At 51.5% G+C, this 15,226-nt stretch overlaps 1 non-coding gene across 1 annotated transcript; it reads right to left on the bottom strand.

The window, feature by feature from the left end:
• Window positions 1-9,501: 9,501 nt before the first annotated feature.
• On the bottom strand, window positions 9,502-9,574 carry TRNAG-CCC (transfer RNA glycine (anticodon CCC)). The gene has a single exon. It is a non-coding gene; the product is annotated as a tRNA-Gly (tRNA).
• Window positions 9,575-15,226: the final 5,652 nt, after the last annotated feature.

Genomic DNA, 15,226 nt, shown 5'->3' with positions numbered 1-15,226 from the left:
CCCACCTCTGGTTCCGGGGTAGCCTCCTGATTGGAGAGCCATGGACGGACATAGCCAATCACAGCAAGCTGCGGCGTGCGGGTGGGGCGGAGCCAAAGGCAAAGGCACCACCTCCCCTCCTATCTGAGAATCGGCCCTTTCCGGGCGCGCCCCTCGGGGCTTTGGGGAGCGTGCTGGGCTCCGCTACTGGAGAGGCGGGTGTGCCTGGTACTGGGGTGGAAGCCTGGTGCCACCTATGCGGGGTCAGGAGAAAAAGGTCAGGAAGAGCGCCCAAGAACCTGGGGTGAAGGCGAGCTTTTCTAGTCTGTGCGGCCATTCTCAGTTTACAAAGAGCGTTTGACACTCCACCCGCCCCCAATCGGGCCAGGCTGGGATCTTTATTCTTGTTTTAGGGGAGGATTACCCTGCAGAGGACTATTAAAATTATAAGGCCAGTTTTTATTAAAACTGGCATTTGGAAGGGGCAGGCCCAGGTACTTGCAGACAGGTGTACTAGGCTGAGAGTTTCACGACCAGCCGCTTAGGGGCACCCGGACAAAGGCCTGGGCGTGCAAGGTTGGTCCTGAGGGTCTTTGAAATATAGACAAGAGGCAGGGAGGGTGGTCTCTGGATCTCAGCCGTTTGTTCATCAAACTCATAGTCTAGGCCCTGTCTCTCCCTACCCCCACCCCGCCCCCTCCCCTGCACCGCCCTCCACCGCTCTGCACGTCTCTGGCCTCTGCCCTTGGTCTTGGTCTGCTTAAGCTTATCTTACCCTCAAAGACTGCTAGCAGCCTTTCTTCCTCTCAGCCTCACTCAGCTACTCAGCAAATATTAATATTTGAGCCCTTCCTTGTGTCAAACTGGAAGAAACCGCATCCAACCAGGTGTCTGCTCCTGTAGAGTTTACAGTCTAGGCAGGAGATAGACCAATGATTCCATGAAATACTGGTGAGAGTTGGATGGGAGAATAGAGTGCTAAGTCTGGGGCAGCTTTCAGGGCATTCTTGCCTGGAGAATTCCATGGACAGAGGAGCCTGGTGGGCTATACAGTCCATGGGGTCACAAAGAGTCAGACATGACCGAGCAGTGTAACACTAAAACTAAATGAGTACTCCATGGAGACTCGAGAGTCCCTGGACAGCCGGGAGAGCAAACCAGTCAATCCTAAAGGAAATTGCCCATGAATATCCATTGGAAGGACTGAAGTTGAAGCTCCAATACTTTGGCTACCAAATGCTAAGAGCTGACTCATTGGAAAAGACCCTGATGCTGGGAAAGATTGAAGGCAAAAGGAGAAGGGGGCTGCAGAGCATGAGATGGTTAGATAGCATCACTGACTCAATGGACATGAATTTGAGCAAACTCTGGGAGATAGTAGAGGACAGAGGATCGTGGCATGCTGCAGTCCATGCGGTTGTAAAGAATCTAGCGATACTTAGCAACTGAACAAAAACAATTGAGTCTAGGAGGAGGGACCAGGGAAAGCTTTTGAAAGAAAATAGCTTTTAACCAGATGAAAGGGAGCCTGGACTTCTTGGAGGAATGGAAAAAGAAGCAGGTGGCTGGAACAGAGGCTCAAGGGAGACAGTGGATTGAGATGGGAGGAGAGCCTTTGTAGGCTCATTAATGGTTAGGAAGATTATCCTGATGGCACTAGGAAGCTAACCAGAGGATTTTAAGCAGAAGAGAGACATAATAGGATTTGAGTTTTAAAAAGATCACTCTAAGCATCCTGTGGAGAAGGGGTAGATAGTAGGGAAAGAAGATGGAAACAGGAAAACCAGCTGCATTAATTCAGGGGAGCTGTGATGATGGTTCAAACTCTGGTAGAAGCGGTACAGACCATGAACAGAGGGATGAACTGTTGACCTGTCCAAGGAGGGCTGTAATGCTTTGGGAGCCTAAGAGTGGCACTCCCTCTGTGGGGTCCCCTTTATTCACTCATTTATTCTTTCATTCAACAAATACTTGAGCACCACTCTAGCCAGAAATTATGCCTGGTTTCCCAGGGAGAGAGGCTGCCATCTGACCCAGCTGGGCTGGAAGGGAAAGGGTAATGTCTGCAGATGGATTGGTACAGACCTCACTGGGACCCCACAGCTGTACAATACTGGGACATTGGTGTGGCGTTCCTCTGCATTCCAGCTCCTACTAGAGCCTCACCTCATCTCTGCTGCCAGTCAGCCAGTGAATTCAATTCCTACTTGGCTGATGAAGAAACTGATGCTCAGAGAAGGGACTGACCTGTCCAAGGTCACCACCCTGAGCTAGAGGCAGACTTGGAACCTGAGTATCCAGGCTCCCACTGGCTTCTCTTCCCACCACAGTCTGGCTGCCCACATTTGGGTTGTTTTAGGCTCCGAGAGCCTCTCCACCACTGTCAGACAGGAGGAGAAGCTGCAGACAGAGGGGCGCCTGCTCCCTGCCTCTCTGCATCCAACTCCGGCCCCGAGATTGCAGTATTATTAGCAACAACCCACGACTGCGCAGAGCTGTGCAGCCTCCAGCTTGCCAAGGGACTTCACATGCAATATCTCATTTGATCCATCTGGCCTCGCCAGGAAGTGAAAATTATTATCCCCACTTAACAAGTGAAGAGACTAAGGCTTAAAGACATAAAATATTATGCATCTGATGAACTCCGCTGAGGTTCAAAAACATATGTATCCATTGACCTCTGATCCCCTGCAACTGTGCTGGGTTCCATAGAATGCAAAGATGAATAGGATCTGTACTCTGACCCCAAAGAGGAGACAATCTGTAAGGATACTGTGCATATACATTCCTAGCCCTTGAGTAAGACCCTGGTGTATGCAGCTTTGGAGAAATGTGGGCTCAGAAGCAGGAGTCACTCCTAGGGACTTCCCTGGTGGTTCAGGGGCTAATTCTGCATTCCCAATACAAGGGGCCTGGGTTCAATGCCTGGTCAGAGAACTGGGTTCCACATGCCGCAACTAAGAGTTTGCATGCCGCCATGGCGCAAGGAAGATCGAAGAGCCCTTGTACTGCAACTAAGACCTGGCACAGCCAAATTAAATAAATAATTTTTTTTTTTTAAAGAAGTCACTCCTAGAAGAAGTTCTGGGAAGCCTTCTGGAAGAGGAAGCACTTAAGCTGGAGTTGGAGGCCAAGGACTTGGATAGACGGGACTAGGGCCCCCTTGATGTCCCTTCCCAGCATCCTGGGCTCCTCTTTTCATCATGTGTCTTTATTTGTCTCACCCGCCAGATATGATGCACCTAATGAGTACCCAACATTTGAATCAATGGAGGGACAAGTAAATGGTGGGGAGGCAGAATGAGGCCAGTGTGCAGGCAACCGTGATGATCAGGAGGGTCTCCTCCGGCCCAGTTGTGGAGGGCTGCCATCTGGGGCAGAGCTCTTAGGTAGGTGGGACAGAGCGATGATACATGTCCTTTTGTCCCTGTGTCGTTGGAGCTTGGCAGCCAGCATAAGTGCTGGGGTTTAGGGGTGAGGGGAGGTGGGTTGTTGTTGTTTAGTCTTCCAGTCGTGTCTGACTCTTTTGCAACGCTATAGACTGTAGTCCGCCAGGCTTCTCTGTCTGTGGGATTCTCCAGGCCAGAATACTGGAGTGGGTTGCCATTTCCTTCTCCTGGGGATCTTCCCAACCCAGCGATGGAACCTGAGTCTCCTTATTGGCAGGTGGATTCTTTACCACTGAGCCACCTGGGAAGCCTGGGGAGGAGCTTTTAATTAGTGAGATCTTTATCAGTGATTCCTGGGGTGGGAAGATCCGCTGGAGAAGGGATAGGCTACCCACTCCAGTATTGTTTGAAACGCTGGACTGGAAGAAACACAAGCTGGAATCAAGATTGCCGGGAGAAATATCAATAACCTCAGATATGCAGATGACACCACCCTTTTGGCAGAAAGTGAAGAGGAACTCAAAAGCCTCTTGATGAAAGTGAAAGTGGAGAGTGGAAAAGTTGGCTTAAAGCTCAACATTCAGAAAACGAAGATCATGGCATCCGGTCCCACCACTTCATGGGAAATAGATGGGGAAACAGTGGAAACAGTGTCAGACTTTATTTTTAGGGACTCCAAAATCACTGCAGATGGTGACTGCAGCCATGAAATTAAAAGACGCTTCCTCCTTGGAAGGAAAGTTATGACCAACCTAGATAGCATATTCAAAAGCAGAGACATTACTTTGCCAACAAAGGTTCGTCTAGTCAAGGCTATGGTTTTTCCAGAGGTTATGTATGGATGTGAGAGTTGGACTGTGAAGAAGGCTGAGTGCCGAAGAATTGATGCTTTTGAACTGTGGTGTTGGAGAAGACTCTTGAGAGTCCCTTGGACTGCAAGGAGATCCAACCGGTCCATTCTGAAGGAGATCAGCCCTGGGATTTCTTTGGAAGGAATGATGCTAAAGCTGAAACTCCAGTACTTTGGCCACCTCATGCGAAGAGTTGATTCATTGGAAAAGACCCTGATGCTGGGAGGGATTGGGGGCAGGAGGAGAAGGGGATGACAGAGGATGAGATGGCTGGATGGCATCACTGACTCGATGGACATGAGTCTGGGTGAACTCCGGGAGTTGGTGATGGACAGGGAGGCCTGGCGTGCTGCGATTCATGGGGTCGCAAAGAGTCGGACACGACTGAGCGACTGATCTGATCTGATCTGATGGCTCAGTTGGTAAAGAATCTGCCTGCAATGTGGGAGACCTGGGTTTCAATCCGTGGGTTGGGGAGATCCCCTGGAGAAGGGAAAGGCTACCTGCTCCAGTATTCTGGCCTGGAGAATTCCATGGACTGTGTAGTCCATGGGGTTGCAAAGAGTCGGGCACGACTGAGTGACTTTCACTTTTAGCAGTGGTGCAGCCCTGGGAACTGGGGTCACAACCTAATCTCCTGACTCCCCACCTCTGGCACAAACGGCTTGGCCAGATTTTTGGAACTCTCCTCAAACGATGCCAGGAACAGAAGATGTCAGTTGCCTCCAAGTTCTTGTGAGACCTGAAGGACAGCCTTGACGCCCAGGTTACTCAGGTCCCCTGTGGGGCAGGTGAAGACATGTCACAACCGCTGAGCATTGGGTGGCTCTTTCCAGCTTACTGATGGCGATGAAGGGAGGTTAATGGCTGCCAGACCTCACAGTTAGTGAGAGGCAGACTGGGGTTGGAGGGGAGTGCTGTGTCCATGCCTCCAAAGCAGGCCCCTTCTTCTCCCACTTCCTGCTGCCCTTGAGGAAACCCTGGGGGCACTCTTCAGTCTTTAGCAAGAGTCACCTGACTGGGCTTCCTGCAGCAGATGGTGCAGATGGAAGGGATGCTGTGGCTGCCTGGCCTGGCGGCCTCTGCCTTCCCAGAACAGCCATCCATCTTGCACTGATTGGGTCCATCCCAGCAGCTTCCGGAATGAGCCATGGGCACGTGGCCAGCGAGCTCAGCACCTTCTCTCCACGATTCTGTCTCAGCCATCCTGCTTTCCTGTCTGTCTCTCTGTCCTGTCGGATCCTTGTCCCTCTGTCTCTGTTTATTTCTCTTTTCTCTCTTTTTTTTTGTTGCCTGCCTCGCGGCCTCCTCCTTGATCTTTCCCTGCCCCAGGAGTAGCCCCAGGACCTTCAGTGCCTGGGGAATTACGGCGGCCCCTACTCTGCCTGCTGCCTGTTCTCAGCCACCTGCATGACCCAGTGGACAAAGCAAGTACACGGCAGGGGAATACCGTGGCCACACTCCCCTTTTCTCAAGCCCTTGGCTTCCTCTTCTCTGGTTGTGAAGTTCAGGAGGCCCAAATCATCCCGTCTTCCTCCCGAGGTAGAAGTGTTGGCCCAGAGATCAGAGTTACGGGAGCAAGATGCAAGGGTGGCAGGGCCCTGTGCCTGGCAGAATGGAAAGACATGAAGGTTCAAGCCACTAGCTGCCCCATGTGCCACGCTGCTTCTTCCAAACCCCCTGGGCAGACCCCCTTCCTTGGGGCCCAAAGCTTGTAGCTCTGTGAACTATCCCTGTGCCCTCAAAGCCTGGTCCTGGGTGGCCTTCCTGAGCCTTTGACCCCTAGTGGTCATTTTCCCCCTTCCCCAGGCCCTGCCTCATCCTGGGGACTTCCAGCATCCACAGGACATGGTGTCTTCAACCAGAGCCTCTCAAGGGAGTCTTTGCTCTAGCGCCTGTCCACTCTCCAGAATTTCCTGCTGCTCTTGGGGGGCTTCCCACTCTCCTGATGCTCTGGCACCCCCACTTCACTGCTCCCTCTGCCTGCTCTTCCCTGTCCCTGAGCCTTCCAGCCTCTGACCTCCTCCTGCCTTGATTTCCCCACCTTGCCCCGTCCGTGTCCTTGGCCAGTCCTAGCACCCACTCCTTTGATATATTGAGCCCTCTTGGCCCCCAGTCTCTTGGCCACAGCCGACCACTGCCTGCCCTGGGTGGTCTGACCTCCACCTTCGCAGCTCCTGATCCACAGTGCTGAATGAGAACTGCTGAAGCAAACCACAGGGCCCAGCAGATGGGGGCCCGGTGCACGCGGCCTCCAGGCCCAGCTGGTTCTTCTCCCAGCTCACTCCCCCACCCTCCCCAGAGGCTCCCTCAAACCTTCAGCCTGTTCACCAGCCTCTTCCCCTCCTCCTCCCATGACTCAGCAGATGACTTCAGCTTCTTCTTGGGGAAGAAGTTTCCCAGGAACCTCCCTGCTCTCCACTCGAAAGTCTCCACCTGCCTTCCTTCCCCGCTGACCTCTCCTCCAGGGCTCCAGACCTCTCCCACATCAATTCATCTACCTGCTCCTCCCACCTCACCCCCATCCTTCCAGCCTCTCCCCGAGGCTTTTAAACAAGCCCCAGCCTTTTGCAGACAAAGAAAACCCTCCCTCGGTCCTGAGGCACCAGCACTATCAGCTTCTCCCTCCTTCATCTGGCCATTAAATGACTGATGAAGAGAGTCATTTCTGTCACACAGTATTGTAAATCAACTGTACTCTAGAATAAAATTAAAATTAAATTGAAAAAGAGAGACAACAGTCATTTCCAAATTCTGATTCACCACCTTGCTAACCCCTGCCATCCTGAGCCGCTACAGCTCAACTCCACTAAAATCTCACTTGCCGAGGTTGACAAAGATGCCCTGGCTCAGCAAAGGCCTGCTCTGTGTCCTTCCAGTTTTCTGGAGGCACTTGGCACCGTGAGGAATGGATGGTCACATCTAGTGCTTCCCGGTGATCCCTCCAGGTCTCCTGAGCCCGTGTTCACTGGCCCACCCTGATCTCGGGTGGTCTCGGCCTGCACTGGCTTGGAGCGGGGCTTGGGTTCCCAGCCAGAGATTGAAGCTGGGTCACGATGGAGAAAGCACCAGACCCTAGCTACTAGACCCATGATCAGTGACAAGGGCCCTGGCCCTTCAGCTTTGCAGAAAAGAACTCCCATAAAAACGGAAAGTAGTGAAGCAAGTAAAGTATTTATTAAGAGGAAACAAGTACAGTACATGTGGATAGATAAGCACATGGACAGACTCAGAGGGAGAGTTCTTGAATTGCGCCCTCGTGGCAGTTAGAATTACTTTTGTGGGGTATTTCTTCTGGGTTTCCTTTAGCCAATCATTTTGATTTGCCTGGTTCACAGTCTATATTTGGTCCATCTCAGGATCCTCCCATGTGTGTGCACGCATTTCTTAGCCAAGGTGGATTTTACCAAAAAGGCGTCTGGGTAAGGAACATCCCTTGACATGACTCTCCCTTGACCTCCAAGAAGCCTTTTCTGCACAAGTGTGGTTGGGGAGGTCTCCTGACTTTGAGAAACGAAATATGTGGTCTGGGCAGGGCCCAGCCTCCTCCCTTAGTTGTCCTGCTATTCTTGGAGTTTCAGTCCATAGGGAATGAATCTCCAATAGCTTTATTATGGGAGGAAGGGGCGGGCAGGGCCCATCTGCCTTCTGCCTCAACCCCATACCTCACTCCCTGCTCATTTATACTCTTCATTTAAAGAATATATATTTAATTTATTTATTTGGCTGCACCAAGTCTTAGTTGTGGCCCTTGGGATCTTTAGCGGCAGCATACTGGATCTAGTTCCCTGACCAGGGATTGAACCCGGGCCCCCTTACATTGGGAGTGCAGAGTCTTAGCCACTGGACCACCAGGGAAGTCCCCCATTTATATCCTTTAAAGGCCCATGGGTCCACCACCCACTGCAAACTCAAATTTCTATGTTGGGACCCAATCTGGGCATCTCACCTCCCAAACTGAACTTGTCATTTTTCCCTTAACCCTGCTCTGTCGAGGAGAATGGGACTCTCCTTGTCCACCCACTTGTCTAGGAGTCGTGCTGGGCATTTCCTCCGGTCACCACTGCTGCCCTACCCTCACTCCCACACCTCCCACAGTGGCTGTTATAGGAACACCTCCACCCCAGTGGTCTCCCTTCCTCTGGTCTCCCCATCCGGCCCACCCTCTACTCCAGCTTCCAGAGTGACCCTTCTAAAATGCAAACCTGACTCCTCCTCTCCCTTGCTTGAAATCTCCCCTGGCTGAAAAATCCAAAGGGCAGAATCTGGTCCAATCTGATCCAATCCAGTCTCAGATTCCCAACCTCAGGACTTTCTTAGGACTGGTTTTATTTATCCTCCCCTCCCTGACACCCCCAAACCCAGGAAATCCCCAAAGTTTTCTTTGGAGGCTTCTGATTTGCACAGGGTGTCTAGAGTTCAGGTTATTTCAACAAAGAGCAGAAAGTGTCAAGATTTTAGTATTAACCCAAGTGGCTTTTTCTGTGCTGATGGATCATTAGTTCTGCGTTCCAGAATTAACAGAGATCCAGAGAAGATGTGTGATTCGTTTAAGGTTATTTAGCCCATCATTGGTTCAGCCAGTCTCCAGTGTTGTTTGCAGCCCCAGGTCCCTGAATCCAGCATGGACAGCCACTGCCTTGGGCAGGATGCCTGGAAACTGCTGTCCCTCCAACTTCTCCAGGAGGGCCTTGGCTTGGACTCATCCTCCTGGGGAATACACTCCTTCCCACTCTCATGAGAGAGCAGGTCATTCACTTCCTCTGTCAGGCTCCTCCTCCTACCCAGCTTTAATCTGCATCCTCCCATGGGAGTGGTTAGAATTAAACCCAGCTGTGTGTGGGGAGTCGGCCTGCCTCCACCCCTCCAGTGAAGTACAGGAGACATGTGAACCTCCTTCATGACTCAGCCCTTTCATTTACTAGCTGTGTGACCTAGACAGGTTACGTAACCTCTCTGTGCCTTGGACCCCTCATCTATAGTGTGGAAGAATGGGGATAAATGCATATGCGCTCCTGTGTTTTCTCACTTAGTGGCCTTTCCTTGCCATCTGAGTGTTAGAAACAAGATGAAGACTTAGGGGGAGATATTATAGACTTTGAGGCAGCCTCTGATACAGGCACTTGGTTCAGCCCAAGTTGGTGTGACTGCCCTGCCTGGGGTTGGAGGCCCAATCTCCACTTGTCATAAGTGCTCTTAGGCTTTGTATAACCCTCTGGGCACACATTTCTTTCTTCTCTCTCACTCTTCTTTTTTTCCTAGTTGTAATATATGGGATCTAGCTCCCTGGCCAGGGATCGAACCTGGGCCCCTTGCATTGGGAATGCAGAGTCTTAAGCACTGGACCACCAGGGAAGTCCCTGGGCACAGGTTTCTTGGCTTGGACGAGGAGAGAGGTCAGGAGCTCAGTACCATATATCTTGGTCATCCATCTCTTTGGCCATCTCTCCATTCCTGTCATGCACCAGACATTATAGATGGGGGCGGGGAAGGAACGTGCTAAAATCTACTCTTTGTTCCTGGAGAAATTTGTTCAGCGTGGAGACAAAAGGGCTTTATCTGTTCTGGCCTTAAATGTAAAAGGCTTTGGGGGAGAAGAAGGGTTCTCCTTTTTCTTATGACGTCCAAAGGTAGAATAAGGAACAATGGGGAAAAGGACGTGGGAACCTGTTGTCCCACAGAGGAAGCGGGGGTTCAGGAAACGGTAAACTACCTGTGGCCAGAGGTGTGCGGCAAGGGCTGATGCACAGCAGGTGCGGTGCTATATAAGGGATATCTGTATTGGATGAACAAAGGTCCTCCTGCTGTCCCTTCTGGTTTACCAACCTGTCTGGGAAGTCAGGGAGGGAAACTCTGGTTGGTTCTGAAACCTAGAAGACAGGGCAAGCCCCATGCTCCTGAGTCATCTCAATTCGCTTCAGGCTTGCTGCAGAGGGAGTGCCTTTTGCTCCTGTCTATCCCCAGGCTCAGAGCACAGAGTTGGTGCTGAGTGTCTGTGCCTACCTCCCATCCCCTAGTGCAGCCTGGGCTCCAGTCTGCCCGCTGGGTCAGCACACCCACGTTCCTATTACATGATCAAGTGGGGTTTGCAGTCTGGAAGCATTAGTGCTGGGCTGACTCGGCAGAGTAGCCAATGCAAGAAAATGCCAGTTCCGTACCTCTTCGGCCAGCTCTCTGAGGCCTCATGGCCATGCCACTTCCTCTTTGAGCAGCCTAGCCTGGCCTTCTTCAGGGTTCCCAGGGTCTTTTGAGGTCATTCTGGCAGATCATTGATGGTGGCAGAATCCCCCAGAGAGCTTCAGGTTCCTAGACCCCATGGTTGGAGATTCTGATCCACTCTATTGGACCTGGGACTTTGGATTCTAGACAAGTTCCCCTTGTCTGGGTATTGGCAGAGTGGCCATTCTGAAATGCAAATCAGACCCCATCTCTCCCTTGCTTGACATCTGCTCTGGCTGAAGAATCCAAAGGGCAGAAGCTGATCCGTTCTGAGATTCCTAGCCTCAGGGCTTTCTCAGAACGGGTTTTATTTCTCCTCCCTTGGATGTTGGGGGACTGCGATGCACAGCCAAGTTGAGAACCACTGCTGGGCATTACCTCCGAGTGGCCGGTCTTCTGGCCTTGCTTCTCTACTGATCCCTCACCCCTGATTCCAGTCCCACCCTGCCCAGACTCAGCCCAGGCCATCACTGGACAGCTCCAGCTGGTGGAGAAATTGCCTCCTGGAAATGAACCGAAACTGATGGGCTCTCTGCAGCTTGTTAGTCATTCAGTCATGTCTGACTCTTTGCAACCCCATGGACTGTAGCCAGCCAGGCTCCTCTGTCCATGGGATTTTCCAGCCAAGAATACTGGGATGGGTGTCCATTTCCTTCTCCAGGGGTCTTCCCCACCCAGGGATCAAACCCGGGTCTCCTGCATTGTAGGCAGATTCTATACTGTCTGAGCCACCAGGGAAGCTTGGCGTCTTCTAAAAACAGAAAGCCCCTGCCTCATTCCCTGTGGTAGGTAGGTTGCCACCAGCCCCATCACTGTGGCTCCCCGCTGAGTCATTTGCTCTTTGTTGGAGTCAAACATCAAGACCTTGACTTCAGACCCCTCTACTCAGAGGGCATGAATACATTCAGAGTCAAGAACACATTCGGGGGCAGGATGGAGAGTTCCCTTTGAGATTTGGGAGGTGTAATGGGAGGCCCACATTGGAGAAGGACTTGGCCCAAGTTCACACAGATGAGTTTGAGGAGACAATTCTATCCTAGGCTCATCTGCCCTGGAAAGTCCATCTCTTGTGAATGGGGACAGACCACACAGCGCATGGAACTTCCCCGACTAGGGATTGAGCTCGTGCCCCTTGCAGTGGAAGCATGAAATCTTAAGCACTGGACTACCAGGGAAATCCAACAAAGGCCTATTTTGCTTTTTTTTTTTTTTTAATGGAGATGAACATTCCCTTGGTGTGGTAAACTTTGAAGTGGGCCTCTTTAGGGGAATGCAAAACTTGAAATGGAAAGATGTATCAGACTTTTCAATCTCTCCCTCCTTTCAGCCCAATCAGTTTTAGAGGATCCGAGAGACCCTAGATTTAGGGAAGCTGGTTTGGTGAGCAGTGGTCAGACACACGGAACAGAGAATTTCTGTGGTTGTCAGCCCCACGTCAAGAGGCTGTCTTTGAAATCCTGTCTGGCTCTTCTTAAAGACCGTCCTGTCTGGCTGTGGCCCTATCTGCTCCTGGATTTGTCTACACTTCTGCCTTCCTGAGTTTTGGCCACAATTTGATCATGGCCATTTGTTTGGAGGCAAAACCTTTTAAGTCCTCTTCAAGAGGTAAGACCATCGCAAGGTGATTCATTCTTGAAGCAGAGCCTTTTTCATTGAATGAAACTTCCCTGAGCATCTGCTCCATGCCAGGCTCAGAGCTCAGAGGTGACTCAGATGGATCTGTCTTTGAGAAATCCACTTGTAAGACCACAGGGGAAGACAAAGTCCCATACGCAGTGACAAGGTCTAGAACCAGTGCTGGGAGCTGGAGGGAGCTCCTGGGGGAATGGTCAGTTCAACATGCAGTGTCTAAAAGCTGAAGAGGTGGGACGGTATGGGGGGTAAGAGTTGAAGGAGTTGAGATCCACTGCTGGGCAACACCTTTGCGTGGCCAGTATTCTGGCCCTGCTTCTCTGTTGGTCCCTCACCCCTGATTCCTGTCCCATCCTCCCATCCCTATCCCAGCCTTTGAAAAGGCCCAAAGTTGGAAGAGGGCACTGCCTGGTCAGGAAATGCCAGTCAAGTGTCCTATGTGAGATGTAGCCAGGGAGGTAGGAAGGAACCTCGGGAGAAGCCTGTGAACTCCAGGCTAGGGAGCAGGGACTTTGATGCATATGCAATGGGAGTGGCACGCATGGCAAAGCCAAGGCGAGGGAAGGAGAAGATCAAAGTGTTAGTTACTCAGTCGTGTCCAACTCTTTGCAACCCCATGGACTGTAGCCCGCCAGGTTCCTCTGTCCATGGGATTTCCCAGGCAAGAGTTCTGGAGTGGGTTGCCATTTCCTTCTCCAGGGGATCTTCCCAACCCAGGGATCGAACCCAGGTCTCCTGCATTGCAGGCCGATTGTTTACCATCTGAACCGCCAGGGAAGCCCAGGAGAAGATGGGAAGCACATATAGAACCATCTTTCAGTTCTTATACTGGAGACGCTGGGGAGACACTCAGGTAGGGTAATTGACAGGCTGGAGGACCTTAAGAAGCATCCATCCAATTCTGTTATTTTACAGATGTACAATCTGAGGCCCAGAGAGGTAAAGCCTCTTGTTCAAGGTCACCCCGCAGGATCAATATCAAAGTCAAGGCTTCAACCGGTGGGTCCTGCCTCCCAGCACAGGCTTCCTCCACTAGTGGCTCCCATATCCTCAGGGAGAGAGACAGCCCACTGAGATCTCCCTGTCGTCCTTTGCCTCTGAATCTGTCATGCGCCCTGCCCCTACTGCAGACCTGCCTGTTAGGGCAGCAGCTGGGAAGTGTTCCCAGAGGACAGGGTGGGGAGCGTTGCTGGTCTGCTTCGGAAGATGCTGCTGCTGCTGCTGCTGTTGCTGCCTCCGCACCAATCAGGGAGCTTTCTAGCCGCAGGAGGAAGCCAGGAGCCAGGGGATGGGGCTGCAGTGATTTACGACTGCCCAGAAACAGCAGGACACTAATGTCTCCGGCTGGCCTGTTTGTCCACCAGCTCAGCCCCAAGAAGATACCTCTAAAGATCATATCCTCCAGCACTAGAGATGGAGCAAAGGGTTAGCCACACAGGGCACCTGCCCAGTGCCCCTGTGTCAAGTCGGTCCCCAGAGGGCAAGGCTCCTCCTTTCCCGAGAGGTAGACTCTCAACAGTTTGGGCAGGAAAGGGTGCCCTTACTGCCTGAAGTCCAGAAGATCTGCCTGGGTTTGAATTCAGGCTCTAGGGGTCGCTGATGTGTGACCATTGGCCAGTCATACAGCTGATATCTCTGTGTCTAAAAAAAAACCGAGATGGGAACTTCCCTGGTGGTCCAACGGTTAAGACTCTGGGCTTCCTCTGTACAGGGTGCAGGTTTGATACTGGCCGGGATCTAAGATCTCACATGCCACACAGCCAGAAAATATTTAAAAATAAAATAAAAAACAAAGATGACTCTGAGCCTCTCAGCTCTGGCACTGAAGCAGCTCCCAGGTCTGTAGACAGATTCCCTGCTTCCACAGCTAAAGAATGTGAACAGCCTTCCATTTCAGATGAGGAACAGGCCAACTCTAATCTAGAATTCATCATGGCTGGGTGGAGCATTGAGTTTAATTCCTCACTTCAAAGGTGGCGAAATTAAGAGCCAGAGAGAACATAGGTCTTGCACACAGAGCTGGGGGCCAGGCAGAAGGCAGCATGGCTAGTTCTCCACGTCCCTGCTCCACGTTTCTTTCAGCAGTACCACACAGGGTGGAGGAGGAAACCAGAATACTAAGCCACTTGCTCTATGTCATGTCACCATGCCTGTAAAGCAGCCCTCTAAACAGCTGGGGCCACTGGGCAGCTGCAGCAGTAAGCCTAGAGTCTTACAAAGAATCGAAAGGGAAAGGAAGGCAGGGCCATCAGAGAGGGGTCTCAACATGGAGACTGCTGATATCATTCCTGTTTCCCTTTAGAAAATCCTTTTCTTTGCATCAGCTTTACTTTTTCCCCCAAACAGATTTGGCCTGGATTTTTTTTTTTTTTTCCTTTCCATTGAACTGGTCAGGGAAAGAAGTGAGGTGGAGAAAGGCAGCCTGAAATGTGCCAGAAAGTTCCCGAGATTTAGCTTCTGGGCCCTGAATCACTGACTGGGTCCTGAATCACTGATCCATTTAATATACCTGCGGACAAGCAGGGTTGGCTGTAATGGTTCCTTGTTACAGACCTGGGATGCCTGGGCCAGAAAGATTGAGGCTTGTCCTGTAGGGAGGAAGAGAAAGGAAGAGGAAGGACTTGGCAAATAGGCATGTAAGAGACAGAAGGAAGTGGGAGGGTTTATTCACCAGCAGGATTTCATGTTGCTGGGTGGTGTAGTAAGAGAGGAGGGACCAGATCCCATGTTGGAGGAGGGGTGAAGAGAGCTATTTCTAGGCTCTTCTCACTCAGGCCATCTCCTCCACTCCTGCCAGAGGAGTCTCCCTGAACACATGCGTGCATTCATTCATTTCTTCATTTCACACATTCTACATATGGATGCTGTGCCAGGCGCTGTACTCAGCACTGGGGAAGCAACGATGATGGAAACCAAATGCAAGCCTAGTCCTTTCCTGCCCTGGTTAAAATCTCTCACAGGGATTCTATTTATTTGGGAAGAAAGACTTCACTCCCTGGCCTGCCATTCAGGGCTCCCCAAGTTCCGGAACTCCCCAAGTTCCATCCCCAGTCCCTACTACCCATCACTTCAGGCACCAAACACACTGGATTCTCTGTCTTACAATACATATGTCAGGAGGGAATCTGCCTCTGAGTCCCTTGCTTGTCCCCTCTG

Source organism: Bubalus kerabau, chromosome 23 (genome assembly GCF_029407905.1).
Source record: "Bubalus kerabau isolate K-KA32 ecotype Philippines breed swamp buffalo chromosome 23, PCC_UOA_SB_1v2, whole genome shotgun sequence".
Classification (NCBI taxonomy): Eukaryota; Metazoa; Chordata; class Mammalia; order Artiodactyla; family Bovidae; genus Bubalus; species Bubalus kerabau.
Note: the sequence above shows the minus strand (reverse complement) of the source record. Positions and strands in the feature narration are given on the sequence as shown.